Genomic DNA, 26,945 nt, shown 5'->3' with positions numbered 1-26,945 from the left:
ATTCTCTTATTCTGAAGTTCCGACTACATGTTGCTCACAAGGAGGCTTGAGGAGTGATCTGGGGTCTGCCCTGAGCAGTAATTCTGTTGATGGCTACTAAGTGATGTACAAGCACACTGACCAAACCATTATCTTAATTATCCTTCCCTGTGTCACGCCTGTGACAGTTTGTTTTTTGGTGACACTCAGAAGATGATCTGGAATTATGTGCTGTCCCCTTGATGTTAGAGCTTGTTCACATATGCATAATACATACCTCCTTTTTTCTAAGAAGGTTGTCAGATGCATTGAAACAGGACAAACAGTCTAAGGATGTAATATTATTATTATGTTCATTACGGTAGCAGCTAAAGGTCCAGCAAAAAATCAGTTTCCCTTCATGCTGGGCACTGTATAAAGAGAGAGAGAGAGATGCTGTTCTGAAGACCCTGCTGTCAAAATGTACTGGGCAGCCAAAGAGCTAGTGGTAGAAAGTCAATGTCAGGAGGGAGGAGAGAACAGAAATTGATATTGCAATCTATGCTAACACATGGAGGCAAAAAAGGTTTTGAAATGGTGCTCCGAGATGGCCAAAAAGCAAAAGATGAAAGTCTTGCTGCTGCCCCAGTTCTCTGCATCGCTCTAAAACCAGTAACCTGGTTCCATGGCACGTCTCACTTCTCCAAGTCGTCCAGCGCTTCCAGCACTTGTACCTCTATGAGCACCCCAGCATAGCCTGCACTGCTGACTGCTCCTCTGCAGCACAGAGGTGTGGAGATATTCAGGTCTGCAGCGAGGAAATTCCTGGGATTGACTTGTCTGTTCTCAGGGTAACAAGTGAGTTCATTGTGCAGAACAAGAGATCTCGATTAAGCGTAGAATCATACAAGAAAAAATGAATTAACTTATAGTACATTTCCCCAGCTACCACAGGATTGGTCCCAATGGTGTATTAAGTGGAAATGATAATGTGAACCTGATTGCAATGATGACGTGAATATTGTTAATGTTGATATCCCCAAATTAGCTCAGAGGGGGAAGTTTCAGTTCAAATTTTGCAAACAGTATGTGACTACTGTAACCTTTAGAAGAATCCTTTTAATTCTTTCCCATTATTTTTAATTTCAAAGACTAGGAAAATAACATGAATGACTGGTTCACTAAAAATAGCCGTTACGTGACCATGGAAATATGAGCTTTCCTTGAGGAGACAGTCAGCACTGCAGGGTATACAACATTGTGCTGTATTTTGCTTAGCTGTGGCATCATTTGTCCAAATGCAGGTAGTTCAAAAAGGCTTGGAAAACATGGTGAGTTTTTATTAGGGGAATGTTTTAGCAGGGCACTAAGGAGAATGTTTTGTTTCTTCCAGCTGTTATGGTGAGAGAAGAGATTTAATGCATTGAGAAGTAAAGAGATTTCAGATTGCTCTGAAAACTTAGAGTTGTGGGTCAACCAAGGTGCACAGTGCAAAGCAGCGAGGGTGGAAGAGCAGTTGCGGTGCACAGGGCTGGGATGTTGCTGGGTAGTTGAAGATTTATAGTTAGTGGGAGAACTTTGCTTGGGTCCATGAACAGGATGGGCTGAGTCTGTGGATCGGAACAGAGGAACATGCACAGATTTTGGATGGTGGCCCAGGGGTGGAGGGCTGGGTTGAGGAGGCACACAGCAAGACGAGGGTGGACTGCCAGACCTTGGCCCACTCCGTGTGAGTGGTCCAGGAGGGGCTTTGGTTGGCAGCAGAGCAAGGCAGCCGGTACTGGGGTCAGGGCTGCAGCCGTGGCATGATGGAGGAAGCCCTCTCACCATTCTCCTCTTGGGCCCATCTCTGGCAAGCATAAATCTCTGCGCTATCATCAATGGCAAGTCAGTGAGAGGGCATTTATCAAAATGCAAACCTGATCTGTAGCAAAAAAGGCGTCTCTGTAAGGACAGGTAAATAAGCTCAAAGGACAAACTCCTACGGTTCAGGTAACTTGGAGAAGTGCCCTTGAATGCAGTGGGAACACACGGTGATGAGCAGAACAGGTTGCTCACCCCCGGGTGTAGTAATTCCTGTGTTTTCTCTACTGCTCCTTTTTATTTTGAATTAGCAGCCAAGAGCAGGTAGGCAGCTCTTGAAATAATTTGCTTACAAGCCCTGATACCCATCTGGGATCAGGACAGAAATCAGATTAAGCTTGTTTGTGTGTTAAATGTTTGGGAAAAAATGACTTGTTCTAATAAGGGGCAAGGGCTGAAATGTGCTCCCTAAAGCGGACAGCCCTTGTGCTTATCTGCAGCGGGAGCCTGAGTAAACTCCCATCACACCAGACTCTTCCCTCGTCACCACGCTGCTTTCCCACCCTTCCAACTTGCCCTTTACCTCCCACCACACGAAAAAGATGGGATTGAAGGAAAAAAAGTACTCCTAGCAAAATGCCAGGGTTTTAAATTAAATTTAAAACAGTTTAATTGCCTAATTGCTCAGCTATTTTGTGCAGTTTATTAACAGAAGCAATTCTTCGGCAGTCATGCCAACATAGCAGAAAATTGGCATTTGAGCCAGCGGGAATTAAAGAGGCAGAGTGCGGAACTAAAACAAAAAGAATGCCTCGAACCTAGTGGAACAGACATTTGAGGCTTTCATCTCATTTTTATCTCTCTCCCTAATCTGCTGTAGAAAGATCAAGGCTTGGTTTTGCTTTTTAATGTGGGAATGACAGTTGCACATCACCAGTGTCTTTGCATTTGGAAAAGTACTGGATTTCCAAAGAAATGAATGTCTAAGGAAGCAGCACATTTACAAAGAAAATAAAATGCAATTCTTGCCAATAATATTGGCATCTTTTAAAAGAGTTAATTTGATGGCATTTTTCATAATAAACCTCACTGTTAAATGTCTGTGTGTGTATTCAAACAAAACTAGCAAATCATCCATATAAATGAAGGCATGCACTGACTGAATAGAAGAGATTAATATTCAGTTATAATATACCACACTCATCATGTGCTCTTTCCTTACCATACAGAAAGAAAAAAAAAAAAAAGGAGAGGAAAGGAGAAGGCAGTCATGATGAAAAATAAATAATCCAATATTTATTGTCCGTAAAAGAGAAATTCTAGTCGACTGTGGATGATGCTATTGCTCTAATCTTTGGGGCTGCATCCAAGAACCCATCTGTGGAGCTGTCGGTATGTCCTTGCTGATGTCTCCTCTCTTTTTTGGGTAGGCAGCCACTTGGGAAGCTCTTGTCAGGTGTTATACAGCAGAGATATTAAGAGGGGAACCCTGGACAAACTACTGGGATTTCGGTGTAAGTTTATTTCCTTTGTGTATGAAGGATGGAAACAATTCACTTCTTTGGGGATGATTTCTATAGCTGTGATGACCCTACTGTGCCATAACTCACCCTGCCTCAAACTGACAATCCTGTGCACAGTGACAGTGGAGATGATATCCAGGGCATTTTTTGTTACTGGTGTCAGTCAGGGTCAGAATTTTACCCCCACATATTTAAAGCAGTCCTGTTGGCCCTTGTGTGACTACCTGGCATATGCAAGTGCAGGAGTTGCATTCACAAACTAAATTTCCTGCTGGTGTCTGGTAAATTGGGGCCACTTAAGAGATGACACATCGCAGGTGAAAATAAGCCAGAGCAGAGCCCTTCATTGCTCTATTTGAAATGCATTCCAAGATGCCCCTTTACATTTACAGGAAGGCCTGCTTGAAATAGCAGCTCCATCCTTCCAGCTATACTAACGCATCACGGTAAACAGAATTTTCCAGATTGCACTCATCCTGTGCAATTTGGCAGGTTTCCTGGAGAAAGCCAGAGAATCCTTCCTGTTGGCACCCGTCTCCAAGGCCACCTTGGAAGGGGCCAAGGCTGGGGGTGGTGGTGAAAACAGCATTGCCCCGCCGGGCTGGCGTGGAGGGGGAGAGAAGAAACCTCTGTGGTGTAGCATCACGCAGGGGCTCCCGTTTAAAGCTCTCTGTCTGCCCCCACGCTAAGACACACAGGCACCAGCAGCTGGTGAATGATGAGTGCATGACTATACCTGGGGAAAAAAAAAGAGCAACACTTGCTAGATTTACTATGAGCAGTGTGCCCAATAAAAGTGTTTCTTCGGTGAGATAATCCTGATGCCTACAGTGCTGATTGTCTGTAGAATAAGGAAGAGATGCCAGCCAGTCTCATCGGGGCTGAAGGCTCTCAGAGAGCCGACTGAATGATGATGACTTTATCCAGAATACTCAAGGCCCTGTTTCAACCTTAATTTCATCACTAAAGTATCTCAGCATTTTTCCTCGATGTAAAAAGGAGAGAGTACAGTTATACAGGCACTGTGGATGAAGCCAGCCGTAGGAGAGCTACGTATTATTCAGCAATGGAGTCAGAGAAGTCTAACTTCTCCCTGCTTGAATTTTTGCAAACAACCCCACCTCAGCTGTAGTTCAGCCAAAATATCTTTGATATATTTTGACATATGGCATTTTTATGTATTTCTGTATTTGAAAAACTGACATTTTCCATGAGAAGCAGATATTTCCTGTGAATAGAATTATTTAGGTGCTGTTTGTTTCAGAAAGCCAGTTTCAATGGAGAATGTTCACACCAGCTCCATTCTTTCATCATGTGAGAACAGGCAAATTTCCCTCCTCTTCTGTTGAGCTTTCATGACTCCACTTCTCATTCATGGTCTGCTTGTTTCAGCCCTTGACAATAATTGCAGAGGGAAGCAATGTAGGCAGTGGTCAAATTTCCATATTCTCAGGACAGAAAATTGGGAACCGTCAAGAGCAGTGGCCCTCGTGATATTCAAAGTGAGTGGGAGTGGGTGGGATTTCAGTCTAGAGATGAAGGGGAAGCTCCCAGGCTTATCTCCATTCACTGCAGGTATGAAGGGATGAGGTGAAGAACTCATTTCTTCAAGTAACGGACAATTGGAATTTCTTCTGGCTTTTTTTGCCTCTTGTCGAGAAAAATGGCAAACAGCGTATTCAACTTCCTATCCGTTTGAAGCTTCTGACACTAGGCGATGACCACACATTTATTTTCTCTCACCCTCCCTGTTAATCTCGCTGTACCGAGATGCTTTATCTCAGGCCTTGCCTTTGTTGCTGAGAAAAAGTGCATTTTCCCACAGGAAAACACATGTGCTTGAGCCAGGAAGTGCCTGATGAGGGCAGAGAGATAAAAGTGCGGCCAGGACACGGAAAGTAAAGCAGCACAGGGGCTGCTCTGTGAGCTGCAGGACATCGCAGCAGCGCCGGGCAGCGCTAAGAAGCATAGGCAGCCATCCTCAGACCTGAAAGCTAAGGTATCTGATACCGCTGACTGTCGCCCAAGCTCTGTGTGCCATGACATGTGGCACCTGCTCCTTCTTCCCCCTCCTGCCAGACCCTGCGGTGTGCAGTGAAGGCAGCAGCCTCCGGCTCTCCAGAGTCCCCGGGGCAGCTACTGCAGGAGATGGATCACGGATGCTCAGCGTGCTCAGGAATTGCTGCTCCTGCCTCAGTAGCACATGAAAGAGCGCCTTGATGCACCTGAGAAGAAAGAGTTTACGTTACAGTGAGCTGTGACCTACTTTTAAACTCCCTCTCTCTTACGGCGTGGTGCAGGTATTGAGCATGGCGTTCAGACCCGGCTGCTGACATGCACTTTTACAACTTCTACCCAAGGGAGAGCACATCTCAAACACAGCAACAGCCTGGTCAGCGCTCTGGGGAGTTCCTAGCTATTAAATCTAGATCTCATATAGCCTGCAAGCAACCCCAAAGGCGTCTGTTTCACACTGAATTTCCACTGATTTTGACCCCTAATTCGCTTTGATTCTTTTAAAGATCCCAGCTTCCAGCCCCTGGAGGCGGTGGCTGCTGGAGGATTCACACAGCAGCTTGGGACTCTTCCTGGCCCCAGAGATTTCGAGCTGAACTGGTGCCATTTGCTTTCTCTGTTGCCGTCCTTTTGCCAAGTGCATGCCCTAATTTTCTGTCCTCTGGGTCTGGCACCTCTCTTCTGCTTGCAAATGCCCCACAGCGCAAAGTCCATCTCTTTTCTGTGCTCCTTCTGTGATCTCTCTCTTTGGATGCAAATGCATGTTTGACAGAAGTCAAACTCCTCTGTGCCTCATGCCCCAGAGGGGTGGCCTAGAAAAGGGACCGCAGGTAACCCCTCAGACTGGTCTTTTTATGTCCCATGCCAAAGCTCAGGTATGGATTGCTCAGGTGATCTTTAAAGATCAGTGGGAAAAAATGATATTTCACTCACTGACAATAGTTAAGAATACTTATAAAACAGGTTTGGGAGATACATCCCCATCCCCTTCCTTCTCATAACAGCTTTGGTGAATAGAAAAGTAATATTTCACTTTGCTTTTTCATCTTTATTTAATGTCTTAAAACCAGTAAAAAGAACATATAAACCTCAGAATTTTTTTTTTTTTAATTGGTGTTTTAAAGAAGAACTGGAGGGAGAGAGAGGAATTACTTTTATTTATTAATTTCCCCACCACCACCATTTTGCCAACAACTGCGAAGTGTTTCACTTGACCTGATGTGGCCTTCTGGGCTGAACACCATTGTGCTGGCCTGAAAAAGGTTGCTGGGCTTCCTCAACTGGGCACAGGGGTAAGTTGCAGCAAGACGTGTGGCAAAGCCCGGGGAGAAGCCAGCCCTTCGCCATTAGTGGAAAAGGAGCAGGAGGAGGGAACAGGTCTGGAGGAGAAGGTCCATTGCATTGTGTTAGGTGCAGAGATAGGAGCATGCTTTGCTTATCATGCTGGAGGGACATTCAGAATGTGTGTGACATCATGGTGGGACATGCCAATGAGGAGCATCATTAGAACCCTCCAGAGCCTGGGAAATGCTGGGTGGAAGCTGGAGGTCTTCTCTCTCCTCATTTTTGTTTTGCTTCTGTCTCTGAGTTTTACTGGAGGGCACTGTCTCACATGGCTGGGATAGAACACCTCCCACCCCCGGATGGTCTCTACCACCCAGCAAGAGAGAACGGGTGGGAGACGGTGGATTTTGATGCTCACGCAAGTAGAGGTACAAAGAAGTGAAGTGTAATCTCCACCGCAAATCTGACTGAATCTCGTTTAAGGATAAAAGAGTAAAGTCCATGAAGCAGGGAAGTTCAAAGTGCTGTTATTTAGATGCGGATTGTAGCTGTGAAAAAGGCTTGGCCCTCAGGCAAATCCAGAATTAAACTCTCATTTCAGGTTTGATGGTAACAAATTCCCACCAGTAGATCTGCTGAGGTGACCAATGACCGGGAAAACACATGATCTGGTCCTGAAAAGCCAAGTCTTTTATGTGTGGTTTCCAAGTAAAGGATTAACACTTTAGAGGAAAAAAATATTGGATCCAAGTATACAAATCCCCACCACCCACAGTTATATTAATATAGCTTATAGATCAGAGGGAGGTTACACTCAGGTCACATCTCTTTTTTCCAATGTATCCTTTGGATGCAGAACCGGGAAAATAACAGTGCCTGTAAACTTCTCTGATCACTGAAATTAACTGGAAAAATCAGATGTGAATGCATGGCAGAACCCCCATCTTCCAAAGATGCTGAAACTTCAAATCCTATCTGTATCCCAAGAGAAAATTTCAATATTGAGCCAATTTCCTAGATTTTAACATTTGTTTCCTTCATATTTTTTAAATAAAAATAATAGATAGTTAATATGACAGCCCAGTGATTAAACATACTTAGTTCCTATTGAAAAGGAAATGGATTATGACTCTGCATGCAGGCAATGTATCATTTCTTCTAAAAAAAACCCAAATGATCTAAATGATCTTTTTTTTTTTTTTTACAGAAATGTTTTCTTTGGCTAATCCACTTCTTCAGTTTGCTCTGCCCAAATTGTTTTTCTGAGAGGACTAGCATATGATACAGATCTGATAGGATGTTTTATTTTGGACCAAGTAATTGCATTAATTGGTACAGCCAATGATCAATGTTAATTAAAAAAAAAAAAACTACAAAGGCTTACCATTTCAAAGCTTTCCAAGAAAATATTTGAGTAGCGAAGCCATTTTAGGCATATAGTTAACCCTTGCATCGGCAGCTCTCTCAAATAAAGCCTCTTCTGCGCTTGCACACGCACAATAGCCCCATTAATTTTAACTGGTACTATCATGGGACCAGAGAAAGAAAATAAGTGCAGTTCTCTACCATCCTTCCCTTCCTCCCTTCCTCAGCTGAAATGACAGAGAATGGATCATTACAGAAACACTCATTATAACCTAATGGACGTTTTCACATGATACTACAGAGACACAGTGAACTGTAAGGTCCTTCTAGGAGGACAAGTGGGATGAGTCCTTCCTCTTGCTAGAGCCACTGGCCAACCTGCCCTTGTGCCCTGCGGGTATCACGTTGTTAGGGCTTTCTGTGATGGTCTGTGACGCAAAACTTGACTTATGGCAACAGGAGTCCCAAATGTGAACTGCTCAGGGCCACATTGGGATAGATTTCCTCCAGAGCTTTGAAGCTGGCAGACTGGTAGATTAGTAATTATCTGTGCTACAGTTTTGATGGCCTCAAGAAAGATGTGGTGCCTGTCCTGAAACACTGAGAAACTGGAAGCATTATGGTTTGAACAGCTGTTGAATGCAGACCCTTTTGCATCAGTCATTTCCTCCTGTCCCAATAACCTTTCTTGCTAGCAAAACCTATCGACTCTAACATTGTCGGAAGTGAGCACGTTCAGTGGGAAGCCAGGGATGCATCCGTCTTCTGACAGTAGGAGCTGCTGTAGTATTGTACATGTCCCTGCAGACACCCAGATTAATGGTTTGACCTGGTTCCAAACACAAAAAAGTGTTTGTGGCAGAGGCTTTGTCACAAAAGGCTGCCAAAACATTCTGCCAGACAGCAATAAACTCAATTTACATTATAACTTAACACTTCCTTACCCCTCATCCTCCTGCCAAGTATGACAACATAACATGCAGGAGCCTGCAGCATGGTGTAGGAAAAAAAACCTCTAACGTTTTCAAGCAGAAAATTCCTGTGAAAGACCAACTCGCTTTCTCGGCGAGTTGCTGGAAACTTCTGGAAAGCACTGTTAATAATGTCCTTTCCCCAGAAACTACCTCTTGCCTGGCTCAGGGTATGTACAGAAGATGCTGGGCAAAACCACCATGCTGTGTTCCTGCAACGTTTCCATTGTGTCAAGAGACACAAAGGTCTTGGCTGGTCTCATCTGACACGGCTATGGCATAGCAGCTCCATGGCTGTCGTTGGACCCAGCATCCTTATGCACTGACCTGCTGTTCCTGGGGCCTCACCAAGGAAGACTTTTTTGCCCTGTTGTTACCATGCTTCTTTGCTCAGAAGAGGCTCTGTCTTCTGCAGTCAGGCTAGAGCCAGTTTTCGCCCTTGCCTGTGCTGCGGACAGCTGCTCCACCACGCTACGGAAACCTCCTACCTGCCGCAGCCTTCCGGCTTCCTCTCCCGCCGTCCCTTGGCAACACTTTTTCCTCCTCATTGTCACCTGGGACTGAGAGGATTTACGGTTATGTGAAACTCACTCTCTTTAAGAAGTGCAAAAGGAATTTCAGTTGATAATCAGTAAAGTTTCCTCTTCGTTGTGTAGGTATACACTAACATTAAAAGCTGCGAAGAATTACAAACTATTTTGTTGCTTGTGTTGTTATCTGTGCTTTGATCTGACTTAACTGGCACTTCAGAGTATTTTTGAACTCTTGAGACTATTTTGCTTGGTTCCTGAAGAGCAAAGCCAACAGTCCCCATTAAGGAAGCACAACAGATGTCCAGAGGACACAACGAAGAGTGGTTCATGGAAGCAGTTCAATTGCTGCTGGAATTCTGCTGTCTTCACCAGTTGCTCTGCTGCAGTGACCTCCAAACTCTGCTAAGGGCATTAAAAACACCAGAGCCAACTCTACTCAAAAAATATTTAACATGAAGGGAAACAGGTTCAAATGGAATGAAAACCAGAGCATCAGCAAATTGCAGCAAAGCACAAAATCTGCCTGTGTTTCCAGAATAATGAATGTATTCTGACTACATCAGCTGCGTGTATCCACACAGTAGCCAGCCATATTCAATAGTTTTAATGTATACAGCCGTATTTTGTCTCCAGCAACAGACCAATGCTGTAATTCTGTATTAAAACCCTAGTAGTTTCCAACAAAAGAGATGCATCTCTGAGCAGTTTTGATGGAGTTTCTTTTTTTTTTTTTTTTTCTGGTACAGGTAAGTTCACCTACATGCATATGCATTCTTATATGACCTCTTACTCCAAATGCTCAGCCTCCTCTGTCCCAATTTTGACAGCAAATGACAAAGACCTACCTATTTTCAACCCCCCCAAGACTTGGTTGTATCTCTGAGAAAGGCCTGGTGACTGCTATACTCCAGTATCTTTGAAGGAAGAATTCCTTGTTAATATGTTTTTCTGGAAAATAACCTGTTTGTTTATGGCCAGCTTAGAGGATGGGCAGAAAGGATACACAAATTTCTGGTTGTGGCCATAGACAGACCAGAGTGTTTTGCAGTTGCTACTCTTAAGTTCACAAGCAGTTTGCCACAAAAGCTGTGCTGTGCAATCAGGCTCTTATTTTATGATAAGCAGGTACAGAAAACAGTGTGATTTCCCAATGAGAAAATGGTGGGCACAAGCTTTCTGAGCTGGAAATGAAAATAAAGAGCATTCCCATGTGTGTAGTCTGGAACAACACCCATCGGTTTAACTCCAACAGGAAAATACGATGGTCTCCTGGGTGTCTGGAACTGTCTCAAACAATCCACCCTTCCATTGGCACTAGTTATTTGCTTTCCTTTTCGACACACAGATGCAGTTTTATCAAGCACCGAGGCTCAGTAACAGAACAGACTTATTCACTCTGCAAACTTCTGCCTCCAAATCAGCCACTGTGGCTGTCACCATGAGCTAACTCCATCAAAAGCATCTTCGGTGATCCAGGGGGAAGAGGTTAGTGGTCCAGCTCAGCTCCTGCCAGGGAATGGGCTACAGCAGCAAATATTACATGCTTGAGGCCAGGCTTGCATTGACCTTGCTGTTGGCAACCCCACCAAATACACTAAGGGGCTGGTCCAGAAGACTGTGTTCTGTTCTTGCCCTCAGAGAGTTGTGGTCCAGAAGAGTCGCCCCGGGTCTGTGCTCTGTGCTCAACCTATGTGGATTTGTGGGTTTTGGTTTCAGCAGTTTGTCAGGCAGGCTGCTTTCATTAGCACAAGAACTGCTTTTTAAAGGAATCTACAAGGCAAATATCTTTTGTCTCCCTTGTTCTGCTAACAAAGGCAACGCAAATTACTAGGAAGGCTGAAATGAAAATGGAGAATCAAAATAATTAAACCCCTCTCCTACCAGCCATGCTGGGCCTGGCTTTCTGCTCTAGCATTATACAGTTAGAGTCAGCAGGAGCAGAGCTGTCTGTAAGAAGGACTCTCAGGGTTATCTTGAATAGTTCTAATGTAGCTAATGTTTTTTGTTGTTCCTTCTATGTGCCAGCAAATGGCCCCACATATCTCTCCTGTCAGTTCAGCAGAGTCTATGCAGTGAGCGACGCTCTGGAGCCCCGTGCATCTTGTCGACCCAAAATTAGCAATCAAAATAAGCCTTGCAAAGCACGGGGTATGTGCTGGTCCCAGAAAGAGAAACATATGCTTTTAGTGGGCCTAGACACCCATTTCTTGGTGGTGGAGAGCTGTTTGGATGTGCAAACGTGAAGTTTAATGGTGCTGGGATACACCTAGCAGGGAAAAATTCCTGCATATATTTTATTTGCATCTTCTTTTTAATGAGTGGATGTAGCAACCCTGAAAGAGACAAATATTAGTGCAGATTGGAGACAGGAATCCTGAGGGCAGATACCTTGCAGGATTCCCCACACAGCTCTGCCAAGGCTCTTCATTCCTGACCTGAAATGGCCTTGTTCTGGCACAGAGGCTTAACTCTGCCCACACTCCTCTGTGCTCACTTTCAACAGCCTTTGGCATCCCTTACACCAGCTCTGGAGCACCCTGTCTAAAGACCTCTCTCCTGACTGGCAGGATGTCATAGTCCACCAACCCATATAGCTATGATGAAGCCCCCTCTCCTCATCTTCTGACAGATACAGGGTGAGGCACTTGTCTTGCAAACCTCCTTTGCTATCGCAGGTCTGCTTGAGCATGGGCAGCTTCTCCTGATCCCGGACAGTCAAAGATATTATGCATATGACAGAGGAAACTGGGCGAAATCACTCAGCTGGCTATGACTAAAGCCAGATATGAATCCTGGTCTCCCAAGATGAAAGTTGCTCACGTGTGACCACCCTGGAAAACACCACTGTGGGAGGATTTTGCAAGCACTTGGCACTGATACCGCTCCGCTCCCCTTAAGTCTGTGGGATCGCAGCCCTTGTAGGAGCAGAGCTTTACCCTTATGAAGTGTTTCAATATTTTTGACTGATGAATTTGCACATTATATATGTGAAGCCATATGTGACTCTGTCGGAACCGCTCCAGTTTCCTCTCCCTTGCAATGTGTTGTGCTGCTTTTAGCAGACAGAAACATACGCCTCCTATCACTCATATTGACATGCCATCGGTTTGATTGGACCATTTCTCGACCGCTGGAGACTGGAGTAGCATGGCTCAGGACAATGGGTTACTCTGATTTATATCGGATTCAACTTTTCCCTAAAATGATTAATATGTTCAAAACAGTGCCACACTGGGGTGAAAACAGGACTGCATTTTTGGTCAGAAAATCAGGGGTCCCTTTTTATTTCAATAGAGACATCTTTCAGACCCACCTGCTGTCAGCGTTCAGCTTGGACTTGCAGTCACTTCTTTCCACAGAGAGAAAGCCTAGAGATCGAGAGCAATGGTCTCTCTAAATTGTAAGTCTGTTTGTGGTCCCATACCAGCAGCTCTTAACACAGCCATAGGAGTTGTAGGTGAGGAGCCCTGCACAAAACACCGTGCAGATATGCAGCAGGAAGAAAATCCCTGTCCATAGCTGTTACAGTCAACGTGCTCAGCATCCTACTTACAAAGGTAAGTTTGGCTCTGCACCCAGCTGACAAAACAGGCCAGAAGTTCAGATACCACAGGGAAGGTGGAGTATAACCTAACAGAGGCCAGAGCAGAACAGAAACTTAGAAAGCTACTTATGTCCATTAATAGTTTTCTTTTTTTCTCCCCTGTGAATAAAGGCATAGGGAATAATAATGGGCTCTGTGCTCGTTAGCAGAAAAACACTACCATCAAGTTTGCTCCGAAACTCCTATCCTCTGTCATGCAGTATCCAAAAGAAAAAGGCAAAGCAGTTCAAAGGCAGGAGGGACTCTAAGTTCAACTTGTTGAGCAGAGTTTGATACCTTTGAGTCTCATTAATATTTATGTAGGTTGGGAGAATAGAAGCTCTGTGCAACAAGTATGGAATATATGTACTCAAAACTCCACTCAGTGTATAGGCACACACACACACATCTTCCCCTGTACAAGTTAGTGGCACTCGATACTTTACAGTTCTTATCAAATCATTGTTCCTCAGTCAGAGTTACACCTCATTTCCCCCTCCCCATAAATATATTATGATCACATAATGTTTTAGTAACTTCATAGGAAAATTGAAAATAAGGCAAAGATGACAACTTATGGATATAAATTTCAACAGCCTGTTTTTTTATGAAGTCATTAAATGCTTCGAATTGAACAAAAGGTAGGCTCATAGCTTTGTTTAGCAGCGAATTGGAAATACGATGAAGTCTATAACTCTGGGAAAATAAAACCGACTTTGTCGACTAATTTTCCTTCCATTAGGCTCCACAATTCAACAGGCAATGATATGTTTTTAAGAGGATCAGTCGACATCTTGATGAATACCCAGCCTGACCACTGATGGTGATTTCATCACATCTCTTTCAGTCACAACTACTTTAAGCAAATATGCTCTTTACTGTGATTGATGGGGAAGGAACACATTTCAGCATATATACGAGGATGCTATGAAGCAGCTTCTTCAGCTTAGTTTCTTAATGTGATTCTGCTTTTATCTTAAAATTAGGGACTAAATTTTTAAGTGAGCTGAGTTTGAGCCTTCTGTATCTTACTTGCTGGAACTCAGTCCTTTGTTCAAACCACCTTTCAACCTGCTGACAGCAGCTCTGAACTTTGGGAAATAATGGCTGAACGTGGCATCAGGTCTCAAAATCAAAGGTTAACCCTTTGAGTTAACCCTTTGAGTTGGGTTAAGCCCAAATCAAACTCACCTCATCAGGAGACTCTGCATTCATTTGGCACCCGTAACTTCTCTAACTGTATGTTGGTTCATCTCCCACAACAACTACTCATCCTACAGGACATGCTCCAAAGTGATTTTGGAGCAGTTCACGAGGAAGCAGGTAGCATCTTTGGTCTCAGAAGCTTTCCCAGAGCAGTGTGAAAGTCCATAGCACAAGAGAAGCAGTCAGCAGCAGCAGCTCACAGGCTGGGGAAGATGCTCAGTGTGTGGAATTACAGAAGATGCACTGCTGATGACTAGAAAATTCACGTGCTGACTCTTCATGGAGAGAAATACTAGTCACCTTAAAAAAAACCAAAAAAACAAAAAGATGCTCTGTGAGGCAGAATGGCATCATCAAAGTGCTAATTCTCTCTAAGACTGATTTATTATCTGCTGAGCTAATAGATTAACAAAACAAAACACAAACAGTGGGTGTGATATGCTGGAAAGTCACCAACCTGATGAAGATTTACATGTAGTGATGAGAGGGGAAAAAGCCATCGCTTTCCAATTCAACTCATTTGAACTTGTGCCAGGCTCAACAAGGGAATTTTGAAGATCTGGTGCATGCATAATCCGTATGGGTACATGTGTACAATGGTTACCGTGAGAAACACAACACACGCAGGGATGCTGCATTGAATACAGGTCAGTGTACAAACAGTGAGAAAAAAACAATGGTGGAAGTTGGATAGTACAAAGACGGGAATAATGAGGAAGCCTTTGTGTTTGCGTGTGTGTCTGCATGTGTGCTGGACATATGCTTGCAGGGGGTGTTATGAAAACAAGCTTCATCTGACAAGTTTTTTATTACTCCCATTGAAGTATGGAATTAGGCCTGGACTTGAACAAAGAACTCACTTTCCCTTGAACAGCCCTAGGGGGCCATGCCAGAAACACAGGAGAACGGAGAGCTGGTTTGGGATACTGTGAGCAAAATGGTGCCACATCAGCCTCTCTGCTTTCACTGTGGATTAGACCCTCAAAACCCCTCCAGTCCCTCCTGCAGCCCTTTCCCTTTCCTCTTCCTTACCCTACAGGGTGGAAATGTCACATAAGTGGTGACAGCAGCTTAGTTCAAGTAAATTCTCCCTAAAGTTTTATGTAAGGGGTTAAAGACTCAAGTCTGAGTAGCTTGAACAGTCCTTCTTGGTAAAGTGGCTTCTTGAAGAGCAAGAGGCTTGGTCTTAGACAGAGGACTAGGTGGCAAAGTCTCATCCTGAGTCAGTAGGAACAATTTCTCACTAATTTGCGATCAACTTTGAGGAAACTCAGGGGATGTTTAGCAAGGAACATGGCCAAGGAGAGACTTCAAGAAGCTCTCTTGTTGGCAGAAGGCAGGCTGGGTAGGAGCACACAGAGCAATTCCTCTTCTACTTGCCAAAATACTGGCACTCAAAAAATTGCATCTTCTCCTTAGTCCCCTTCTGCAGCATCACATCACCTACCAGCCAGAGACAGCAGGGACTCCAAACTGTCTGGGGGAATGGGCTTTCTTATCGACTAGCCATCATGACTCCCCAATGTCCCAGACCTCCCGTCACTGTTGGGACACCCCAGACCTCCCTGGAGCACCGCTGCGGACCTCAACGCAACACCCAGCCCAGCAGCTGAACTTCTTGAGCAAGAGGGAGCTGATCACCCTATAATGCCAGTGAGACACTGAAAAAATATCTACTGTATTCAGATATATAAAGCAGCTCTTTCTCAGGCTGTTTGCTGATAGGTCAATGTCGCTGTCTCTGTTACCTGCCCACCCGTAACTGCTTTGAAACATACACTAGCATTTGTCGGTGAGATGGTTACTATGTCTTTCAAGCCAGAGATGTATTGTGCTCTGTAAGGCCACGTAAATCATCCTAGAAGGAAAAGCAATGTCATGCTGTTTTCTCCTCAACTGCAGTTGATAGGGGTTCAGCATGGAAAAGGAGGTGAGCACCTGCACGTGTACACGTTGAACAGGCCAATGCCATCTTCCCCATCCCAGGGTTGGGAATTACAGTTTTGTTAGGGCAGAATTATCCATCATTTAGAAAAGCAGATGAAGACTCAGAAAAGAATCCCTTATTAATCAATATCTGGTCATTTCCAAATTTAGGAGCTGTGCTAGCACTAGGAGACCCAGTAGGGATTACAGCAGCACTTTTACAGCAGAGAGTGCCACCAACATGAACTTAATTTACTGAGCCTTTAGAAGGAGGAGGTTGAAATTGGACTGTGGTACAAATCATGTTACTACTGTAAGTTTAGTTTGCCAGACACAAATATCCTTCCAGTCAGGTAGCCTAGTGCTGTAAGCTAACATATGTCAGACTGCCATAGACCCCCAATTTGAAGTTTCCATTTGACTCAGTGGGAATTAATTGTTAGGTTCTGGCTTCTTCTGTTTTCTTTTTAATGTCAAACACCCATCCAGCAAGAACTGCAAATAATACCCTCCTAAGGGTAAATTGTGAGCTCATTGCTCGTTTAAGTCACATTGAGTGAGAATACTCCCTAGCTGTGCTCTGTGAATCAAAGACAGAGCATATGCAATCATCTGAAGCAGCAGCAGCAGCCGCATTTCCCAGAAACCTTTGGGAAACCTGACACAATTACCGATCAATACCCTCTCCAGTTAATTGATGAGCCATGGAGCCAAAAGGGAAAAAGAAAAAAGGAAAGAAAGAGGCTATCAATAAATAATCTTAGTTAGGAAACTGAGGTCTGAAGAGAGGTGCTTGAAGTTTAAGGGAGGATGCCCACGCCTGGGAAGAAAAATGAGGATTGAGGAGAAGAGGAGCGTTCTCAGATAGATGTGTCCTTCGAAGATAATACGCACGGCAGGAACTGAGTAAGATGCAATGATGAACCCTAGAGAGACTGAAACCATTGGGTCCTAAAGGCAAACATCTGCTCATTGCTGCTGAATTGCTACCCAAGAGGCTCATCCTGACCCTCTCCTTATTCCCACTTTGGGAAGCTTTCTTCACTCCCTACCTATGCTGAGCCAGGTTTTCCTTCAATTATTCAAGGTTGAAAATCTTTCCTGTGTACAAAGGGGTGGCTCTGAACTGGACCCAGTTTAGGAAGCCAGCTGGTGCATTCAGTCCGACTCACAGCAGGACAGAGCCCTGAAGCTTGGCAGGACTAAGCAGAGCAGAGGGGACAGTCCCAGGAAGGCATTAGCAGAAAGGTCAGAGATCAGGACTGATGTTCATCAGTGGAGTTTCGGAGGTGGTAGTGAGTGATGAAGGATGGGAAAGGCAGGAGTCTGAACCTTTCATTCCTGAAGGGAATGAAACTGCAGTTTTTTATGCTCTAGTGAGCGTGTTTGTGTGAACTTTGAAGAGGAGGTCTTCACTTTTATGAGCTGGAAATTCACTCACATATGTGAAAATAAAAATGAGATACATTCGTAAAAAGAAACCTTTGATTCTGTTAAGATGCTCAGAGTCTCTTGAGGATCTTCCAGTAAATTTCTATGAGCATTATGTACAGTGGAGAGAAAACTACCTCTGTGAACTGAAGCCGAGTGCTGCCCCAAATACACGTTACTCATTTAGCCTTTTGCAACATAAATGCTGTGCAGGTTAACACACAAAGTACTTTCCTCCATTAAACCAGTTCCAGACCCCCTTCACCAAGCCCAGTTAATGAGATAGGTGAAAAAATTTCAAGAGGCTGGAGAACAGAGCAGGCAGGTTCACCAAGAGGCTACAGGGCAGAGCCAAGGAAGCTCCTGGCCACTGCCATCTGGCAGTGAAGTAGCCCCACTGGCTGCTGCTTTTCAGCCTTACTATGTCTAGACATCTGCAGATGCACCAGCCATCATCCATGGAACAGTGTGGTGCACTAGCAGCAAAAAGAATCATCAGGTACAATTCAGATAGACCTTGTCTTATGGCCCTCTAGACTTTACCACCCATCAAAATTCAACATATGCCCTCTTCATTTAGGTTTTTCAGAGTTGCAGCAAAACAGTTGCCAAAGGTATTTCCTTTTTGCTTTAGTAGAGAAAGCTGGGGCAAGGGATATGTGAACATCTGAACCACCCTAGGCATTATCCATTTGCCCAGGAAGGTGCTAAAAGTTGCTGTGCACAGGGAGAACTCTTCAAAGTCAGAACTCAGGACATGTGGTACCCATTTATTCCTCCCTGTGCCCCCAGCAGGAGACACACTGGCCAGAAGGCAGCATTGTCTCTTGTAAGTCTCACACAGTGGGGCCTCTGGGACAAAGCAATGCAGGAGGTTCTCAGCACAACGTTTCTGAACCTGCTCAGGCTGAGCCAAGCATCACTCTCGGGGCAGAGCCAGTTTAAACCAGTGCTTTCCCAGACAGCCATGGTGAAAAACTCCAAATACCCATCTGTAGGAAAGCAGGAGGCAGATGAACTTGCGTTTCTTCTAGTAGGATAGTTAATTATCAAAGAAAGCATCAGGGAAGTTGTGGTCGAGGCTCAGGGCAGGGAATTTTGGACTGCTACCCTATAACATACCTCTTCTGTCACCTTGTATGACCTGCTCAGAGGCTGAGAGCCCCATTTAATGAAGTGCACTTTGTCTACCTCTTCTAAAGAGAGCCAGAGCTCTCCAGGGTGGAGAGTATCTTTCTAAGGATTTGCGTGCCACCTCTCTGTGGGTACATCCCCCTGTAATTAGGGCTGTGATTGCAGCTTTGCAGAAATACCCACCCTGAAGTTAATCTCTCTGCTCATGCTTGGATATGAGACACTCCTTGGCAGTGGCCGGAGCTCCTGGCTGAACACCCTGGGCACCAGCTGGCCAGGGCAGTTTGATCTACTGTGGCTTTGCAGCTATCAGTTAGGTGTTAGGCTTTCACTGCTGGGTGAAGCTAGCTCAGCACAGCCACGTGGGCTGAGATTAGAGCCCTAAACATACCGGTGTTACATCAGTCTTTAGCAATGCCAGCCAGTGGATCAGCAGGCGGTGCAGAGCCCAGTTTGGGGTAGGACCCAGAGGACTCACTGCCTCCCAGCAGTTATCAGACCCCTCTCCCTTCCAGTACACCTGCCGTTCACCCTGTATCTCCAGCAGCTCTGCACTGATGCTTTCCTCCTGTGGAGGAGTGCTCAGGCAGAAGGCTGAGGAGGACCATGGCTTGCTCCTCATGTTCCCTCACCACTGCTGGAGCAGTGCGGGGATGGATGTAGCACTGCCCTAGCTCTGGGAGGAGAGAGGAAGGGTGCCAGAAGCAGAACATCATCAGGACTGGGAGCATATTAGTATTATAAATATGGCCTCTGTCACTTCCAAGTGTTGGTATCATTAACTACCGTGTTGGTCAGGAGTCACACTGTCTGTCTCTCAGCCACTGCTAATTCAGGCAGATGCAGAATGGGACCAAACCGCCCTGTAGAAGGGCTGAGCCCAGAGTCCACCTCATCCCAGCTATGGAGAGACTCAGAATCCATAATTTAGGGCAGGCATCTCTGTCTCTCTGAGCCTGAAACTCAGGTTCCCTCTGTGAATATCCGCTGGAGCTCTGCTCCCAGCTCTGCAGTACGTTTGTCCTGTCACTCCGGCTTTGAGTCACTTCACTGCATATGCCACTATTTCACCCCTCAGAAAACAGGGCAATATTTGTCCTGACTTGTGCCTTATCGGTATCAGGAGGCTTCATAACTGACAGCCAGGATAAAGGTGTTGAAAGGGGCTCCGAGCCTGTTGCTTTTATTGAACACATGGGAAAGGCTGTTTTATCAGCTGTCACATGTACTAAAGACAACACCCTCTTGTCTTTTGGCCGAGGAGCTGACGTGCTTTTGTGCGTAATCCCAGCCTTTTAAGGGGCCGTTTCTGAGCCACTGGTTCGAGCTGCATCTGTCTGTCTCGTTAGTCTCCAGGGTTGATGGCAGGAATCGGTGCAGTGTTTTACCTGGTTAACCCCCGGAATGCTGCGACTGTGGTGAGGGATTGTGCATCTCCCCCCATCGGCGCAGTGTTTAACCAGCAGCCCTGGCAGAAGCCCAGCAGTCTCTAAAGGAAGGAAAAGATGTGTTGTGCACGCCTGCGCACGCCTGTGTACGCGTGTAGAAATAGGGAAGGGGGAACAAGGGCACCCCTTTGAAACTCCTTCTTGTTCTTCCCTTTGATGTGATGGCAGGGCTGGTGCACACACACACAACTTCGTTGCTTTGATAAATCTGTGCCTCACAGGCAAGATTTCAAAGGGAATTTTCAAGCACCTTCCCTCCCCTCTCCTGACGAGTTTAAGCAGGGAAGGGGAGAAGCCGGGTGGGAGAGGAGAAGTTGGGGTATCAGCTGTGCAAGGCGCAGATGTGATAACCATCAGCAGCACTGGAATCGCTCTTGGCTCAGGCAAGGGCAGAAGGACAGGCTCTCGTCTTGCTTTTGTCTTCCAGGTTGGCGGAAGGTGCTACACCTCTGTGGCAGGGTCACCAGATGTGCAGATGAATGCTCTCCCGGGTGGGAGTGGAGGGCGACCAAATATTATTCCCACCACTCTGGGAGTTTGTTATGGGATCTGCCCTGTCGGCATGGAAGACAAAACCCTGCTGTGATTCCTATTGACTCACCTTATCATTTGCAGCCTGTAGATGAGGCTGGTGTCTCTTCTCTTGGGAGCAGTGCAGTTATGCAGAGACCAGGAAGGGATCCCTGTGCCCCTGCATACAGTGAAAGGGAGGCTTCCCTCTACACTCAGCCAAAAAATGAGATACTCTCTGGGGTCAGAAGCAGGATTTCGGGGTTATGATTAAGAAAGAGTCTAATGTAGAAGCTGGAGGGCTCCCAGGAGGAGTTTTAGTGGGAAAAAAAAGGACATATGCAGGAAGAGATTGTAACCTCTAAATCATTTGTGAGGTGAAAATTCAGCCCTGTTAAAGTCACTGTGAATTTTACCATAAGCCCCAAAGAAAAGAGGCTTGCTTACCCTTTTTGGTCTAAAAGCCCCAGCAGATGCGAAAGCATGTCTTGCATGGATCAGCCACACAGTTTTTTGTGCTGCTGTCCCCATCAGCTGCATGGGCCATCCTTCCCCGAGCAACACATGCTTTTACACCCATGCAGGAGCGCTGAAATATGCCTTCATGTGGCTGGAATGCTAATGGTGGGTCTTAGAGAAGAGTCAAGGAAAAGAGAACCATTGAAAACTACCTTTAATGTACATGTGGGTAATGATCTGCATGCAGGCACAACAAAATCATCAAACCGCATGAAATGTCATAAGGACAGATCTGTTCTTGCTCTAGGAATGTTACCAATTCTGTTACATGCACAGCTCTGTCCCACCCTTTTCAAGAGCAGAAGTGGTGGCGATGCAGGTGGTACTTATGAAATTTAATGTACCTCTCCCACGAAGAACACCTTTTCTGACAGAGAATGTAGCAGAGGTTAGCTTATTACACATGCCAGCTCCAAAACCTGCTGCTTTATTATAGGAAGCTCAGGTTGGATGAACCACCAAGTGGATAGATGATGGAGTCCAGAGAAACTGTGGGAAAATTCTCATAAAGTTCCTCTTACTCCCCTCAAAAAATTCAGTTATTTGATTTCTCCTGTTCACATTTCCACTGAAATGACAGTCCATAAAAAAATCATTTTTTTTTTCCCAAGAAAGTCCTAACAATGTAATTTTCTTAGTTGGATCTTCTTTATGGGATAGTAAATTACCTTCAAAAGGGATTTGAATTTTTATTTTTGGGGGAAATTGAGTTATTTTGTCATGGCTAAGTTGAGAGTAACTTGGAAGTCACCATCACACGCAGAATACTCATTTTTTTCCAGGTAAAATATTGCTTTCTTGATCTTCCGACAAGTCTTTTTTATTTTTCTCTGCATATTTTTTTAACCACACTTTCCCCAACCAACTTACATACAGATAAGCCAAATAGTTCCTGCAATATGATTCTCATGCATCTATCAAACCTCAGACTTCTGTCAGGGATACAAAAAAAAAAGGCCAATTATTTTATTTCTAATGGATTAACAACCTATACATTTCATTTTATATTGAGGGATTTGGATTTATTTATAGAGCCGGTAGAATACTTGGCTGAATTAACAATTTTTGCCTGGTTTATAGTGAAAGCAGAAAAACCCTCCTAATTTGCCTTTATGTGATATTATAAATCAGCTCAGGTTCATAAGGAATTCTATGGTTTTCTACTCCAATATACTGATAGAGCAGCATAAGGGGCTTTAGCATGAATTGGAAAATGGAGGCAGTCACTATGTACCACATATTGTCAGCAAGCAGTATGACATCAATGTGTTCTTGTAGCAGGAACATATGGTTTCCAAAAAAATCCACCCTTAAATATACATTGATTTTACTGAGATGGGAAACTTCGAATGAAAAACCTGTAGAAGATAGGGTGGTGGACCTCAAATCAAATATTATGATCTGATGAATCGAATCTGAATTTTAGATTGATCTCACAAGCAGCAGATTCTTGCCTAAACTTCTGTAGTGATTTGAAAAAGATGGTGTTCAGGAGCTTTGCATATTACCACAGAGTTATGTAGCCAAATTACCTCCGTCTGGATATGCTAGAGTTTATCCTCTGACTACAGTGCCACAAGGCATCCTTAGAGCCCTAGTATGATAGATTATCTTGGGAAAAGGAATTCAAAAGCCAGAAAGTACCTGAAATAAACCAAAATTAAACATGCTGATATTTCCTAATAGAAACGACTAAACTTCTTATTTTGCCAAAGTTGTTTATTTTGCACCAACCTGCTCAAAACCGAATGCTGTAATGTCAGGATTTCACACAGGGTTGCAGCTTGCATTTCCCATTAGCTCTAGCAACAAGATATTTATGTAGGGCTTGTCATTGTTCCGTTCGAGTCTCTCCTAAACTTTAATTAATCTGTCCTTTCAACACCCCTGCAGTCCTGTAAAGTAAGGATACAGCTGGTATTCCTTTTTGCATGATTAAACGCCTTGCCCAGGGTCACCCCAGGAGTATGAGGCAGAGCCAGAAACACAGCCTAGCTATTCTTAATCTCAAAAGGCTATCCTTCTTCAAATCTCAGCCTTTGACAAATCTTGGCAAAGGTTCAGTCAAGTCTCATCCTAAATTCCTTCAACAGTCGGTTCACATTCACTAAGAGCTGAGCTCCAGGGGCATACGATATTCAGCCAGGCTGGCTTCTGCACGTTTTCTTGGCCAATACGGCTGAGGGGTGCCATATCCGAACCAAGCCAAGGCTTTGAATTTTTTGAAATTCATCCACTGCTCATCCTTACTGCTCACACCTCTAGACAAAGGGAAGCAACTGCTCTTCTCCTACAGCTAGAAGGAAAAGGAACTTCTTTTTCTGCATTTATTCAATCTTATTTAGCTCCCTTTTTCTCTCTTCTTACAAAATTTATAGCATACAAGTAAGCTATAAAAAGCAATGAGATGCAATTTATGCAAGTAACATGTTAGTGCACCATAAGTTCCTGTCCCTTTGATGAGTTAGACTGGGATAAATTTTTATGTCTGTGTTTCATGCTGACACGTCTTTAGGTGCTGGCTAATATGGCAGGTGCCAACTGGAGGGCACCTAATGTATCAGCCTTGCAAATCAAGGTCAACTACCCATATAAAGACCCGACCGAAATATTGCCAAATGGCAACTTCACTGTTCTACTTTGCCCAGGGGAAAGTGCAGCCCTGGACATTTGTTCCCTTCCTGGCACTCTTTGGTGCAACACATCTGTTGCTTCAGCTGCTATCAGAGCCTTTGGCAACTCCCTCCCCCTATCTGGTCTTCGTCAGCCTGCTTTGCATGGTAATTTGCATACCACATCCTTTCTGTTTGAAACCATGGCTAATGAAACAGGTGGCTGTCATTATTAACAGCGTTTGCTAACTAACTCCACTCCAGCACCACCGCTTCTTGCAGTGTGTCAATGCTATTCCTTCCTTCCGCTGCTTCGTGGTGGGCACAGCCTGCTGATGCCATCCCTTTTCCAGCAGTCCTGCCATTCCTCCAAAATGAATGAATAGGCTGCCACCAACCCAACCAGCATCCCTTTCCCGAAAGCTGAATATCCTCCCAGCCCAGCAATTCTTAATCCAAACTCTCTGTCCTCCATGGGGAAGGGGAAGAGTGGGTGGACAGATGGAGAAGGCTGGAAAGGCTGGACGATGTCAGTGCCACAGCCGCAGGAGATCTGTTATAGCAGGACCTCCACTATGCCTCCACTGCTGGAGCAGAGCTGGAGATGCTGGAAGGAAAAGATGACCTGTGGGGTTGGTGGCCTGGCCAAGCTGGCTCAATCCCTTGCTGCTTTTTCGTCACATATTTCATTTCTCGCCTCCAGTTGCCAGTGTGTAGGATTGGCCTTGGGACCTTCAGTCTGAGCAGAGCTTTATGAACAGTATGAAGAACAGTGGAGAGAGCTATCATTCAAGAGCATCCTCGTTCCTGCAGAGCATGGCACAGTGTGAGCTTCCCTGGGAGCAATTCACTCATCAAGAGATGAAGTCAAATGGAAGGACCACATGGTACTGTGGGTCAGTGCCACCAGGCAGCTCTGAAAGGCATCCTTATCCTTCAGCATCAAGCCCTTTCCACTGGACCACTAGTCTCACTGAAAGGCTACTTGCCACCAGGTCCTCAAAAAGTGTCTCACTTCCATTTACGCTGTAACAAGTTATATTCTGGTCTTTGAGAGCAAACCCTTGAGAGGACATTTCAGGGTCCTCTTTGTCTACAGAGGAGATCAACCAACCATTTGAATCAAGGCTGGTTTTGAAAAAGAAAGAAGAAATTTATGGTGTATATTTTAACATAGCATATGGCATAGATACAGCTTCTTTTTATCCTGCCCTACAATAGAATTTCCACTGTCCTCAGTGAAAACATTTCTGTATGAATGAAATATATTAAATATTGCTATAATAAACAACCATCATTATGTTTCTTGGGGCTCCCCCAGTCACGGCTCACTGCACATCATTAGTAGAACAGTAAAAAAAATTACAGCTTTATAATAAAAGAAGACATTTTGTATGGTAATTTACCCCTTCAGAAGACATCCCATCAAATTCATTAGATTGCAATACTGATTTTCTACAGTGCTTTGAGGAACACGGTGTTGAACATGGTATACTGCTCTGGAGTCCTCTAAGGAGGAGTCACCATTCTCATTTCCACCACTGGGGCTTACACAAACATAGACAGGAAATTCTACAAGATTCATCTCCATTACAGTTCTTCCCAAAAGTTCTCTCCTGGGTCAAAGGACTGATGCAGAGAAATCTCAAGCTTCTCCTCTTTTGACACCTAAGCAACCTGCTACACGAGAAGACTTTGGTAAGCTTTTTTTTTAGAATCTGCTGCAAACAAACATAGTTGGCTATGGAAACACCCTGCGTTATCTTTTACTCATCAATGTTGTAAATTTGGACTTTGAGTGACCTCAGGTAGAGATTTACTTGAATAACCTTTTGCTGTGGTCTGAATTCACATTTGACCCTTTCTTTGATTGTTTGTATGGAAGTGTTACAGTATTGAGAGCTTTCACTTGAAGGAAAGCTCCAAAAAAGGGTTTTCTCAAGATGTATGTCACTGCAAAACACAGACTGTTTTTTATGAATATGATTTTCTTTGCTCAAAGTCTTATGCAGCTTCAGATCCCTGAAAATTCTCTCTTCCCTTTTTTTTTTTTTTCAGGAGAAATACAGTCCATTCTAAAACACATAAAACAACCCTGGAGGAATTTCAGAAGTCCAAATATTTTGCATTTCTTCTTTATTTACATTCCATTTGCTTGTTTCATTTTTTTAAAGAAAAAAGTTCTTTGCATTCTTATGTTGGAATAATATTATCTGGGAAACCGCATAGTCATGCCTTTTCACAAACATAACACAGTTAAGGAATAAGTAGTAATTTAAGAATGCTCTTAAGATAATCCTGCATGGCAATCCCTTTGTTTATGAAGATTAGAGAACACACCATAAATTTTTAAGCTCAGTGTACTTTGTGTCATGGTGATATTGAAGACATATCCATGGACTCGCTATAAGTCATCCTTAGTGTTGATTACACTCAAGAAAAAAAATTCTTTGTAGAAACTTGGATAAATCCTGTGCCACCTGGACATAACCCATTTTCCTATTGACCAGTCAAAGTCATGGGAAGCTGAAGGATCTACTTGGAGACAAGAAATGGTGGTTTCCAACACCCTTCCTATCCGGTTTTATAGGGTTCACAGAAGAAAACCCAGTAGTTCTGGACCATGTTTCTATGTCCCATATGAGATGATAGTTCTGCACTAAGGATGATGGTTGTCTCTCAACTTAAGCTATGAAGACCAAGAGCAGATCACTTGGAGGAAAAGAATTCTAAAGAACAGGAAGAGGAACACTTGACGAAGCCAAACAAATTACCTGGTGCTCATCACACTACTGATGCTCATCACACTACTGATGCTCATTGGAGCTAGTGTATTCCCACTCAGTGAGAGCCAGTCAGAGCTGCAGAGGGAGATTCATATCTGTGCTGGTTTTAATTCTTCATATTCCCTCCAGAAAATGCATCCCATCCTCCACTCATGCTCCATCCATGGAAAAGGTTAAGAAACTCTTTATCAAGGAGCAGCACACCACTGTCAATCTCTATAGCTATGACTATGGCCATTTGCAAGGGTCTAGGGAAGTCAGGAAGCTCTTAGCCACTGACAAACGATTTCACCCAATAAATGGTGTTGGTATTAAGCTTTTAAAGGCTGGTAAATCT

The sequence above is a fragment of the Charadrius vociferus genome, unplaced genomic scaffold (assembly GCF_000708025.1).
Source record: "Charadrius vociferus isolate BGI_N301 unplaced genomic scaffold, ASM70802v2 scaffold257, whole genome shotgun sequence".
In the NCBI taxonomy this organism is placed as follows: Eukaryota; Metazoa; Chordata; class Aves; order Charadriiformes; family Charadriidae; genus Charadrius; species Charadrius vociferus.
Note: the sequence above shows the minus strand (reverse complement) of the source record.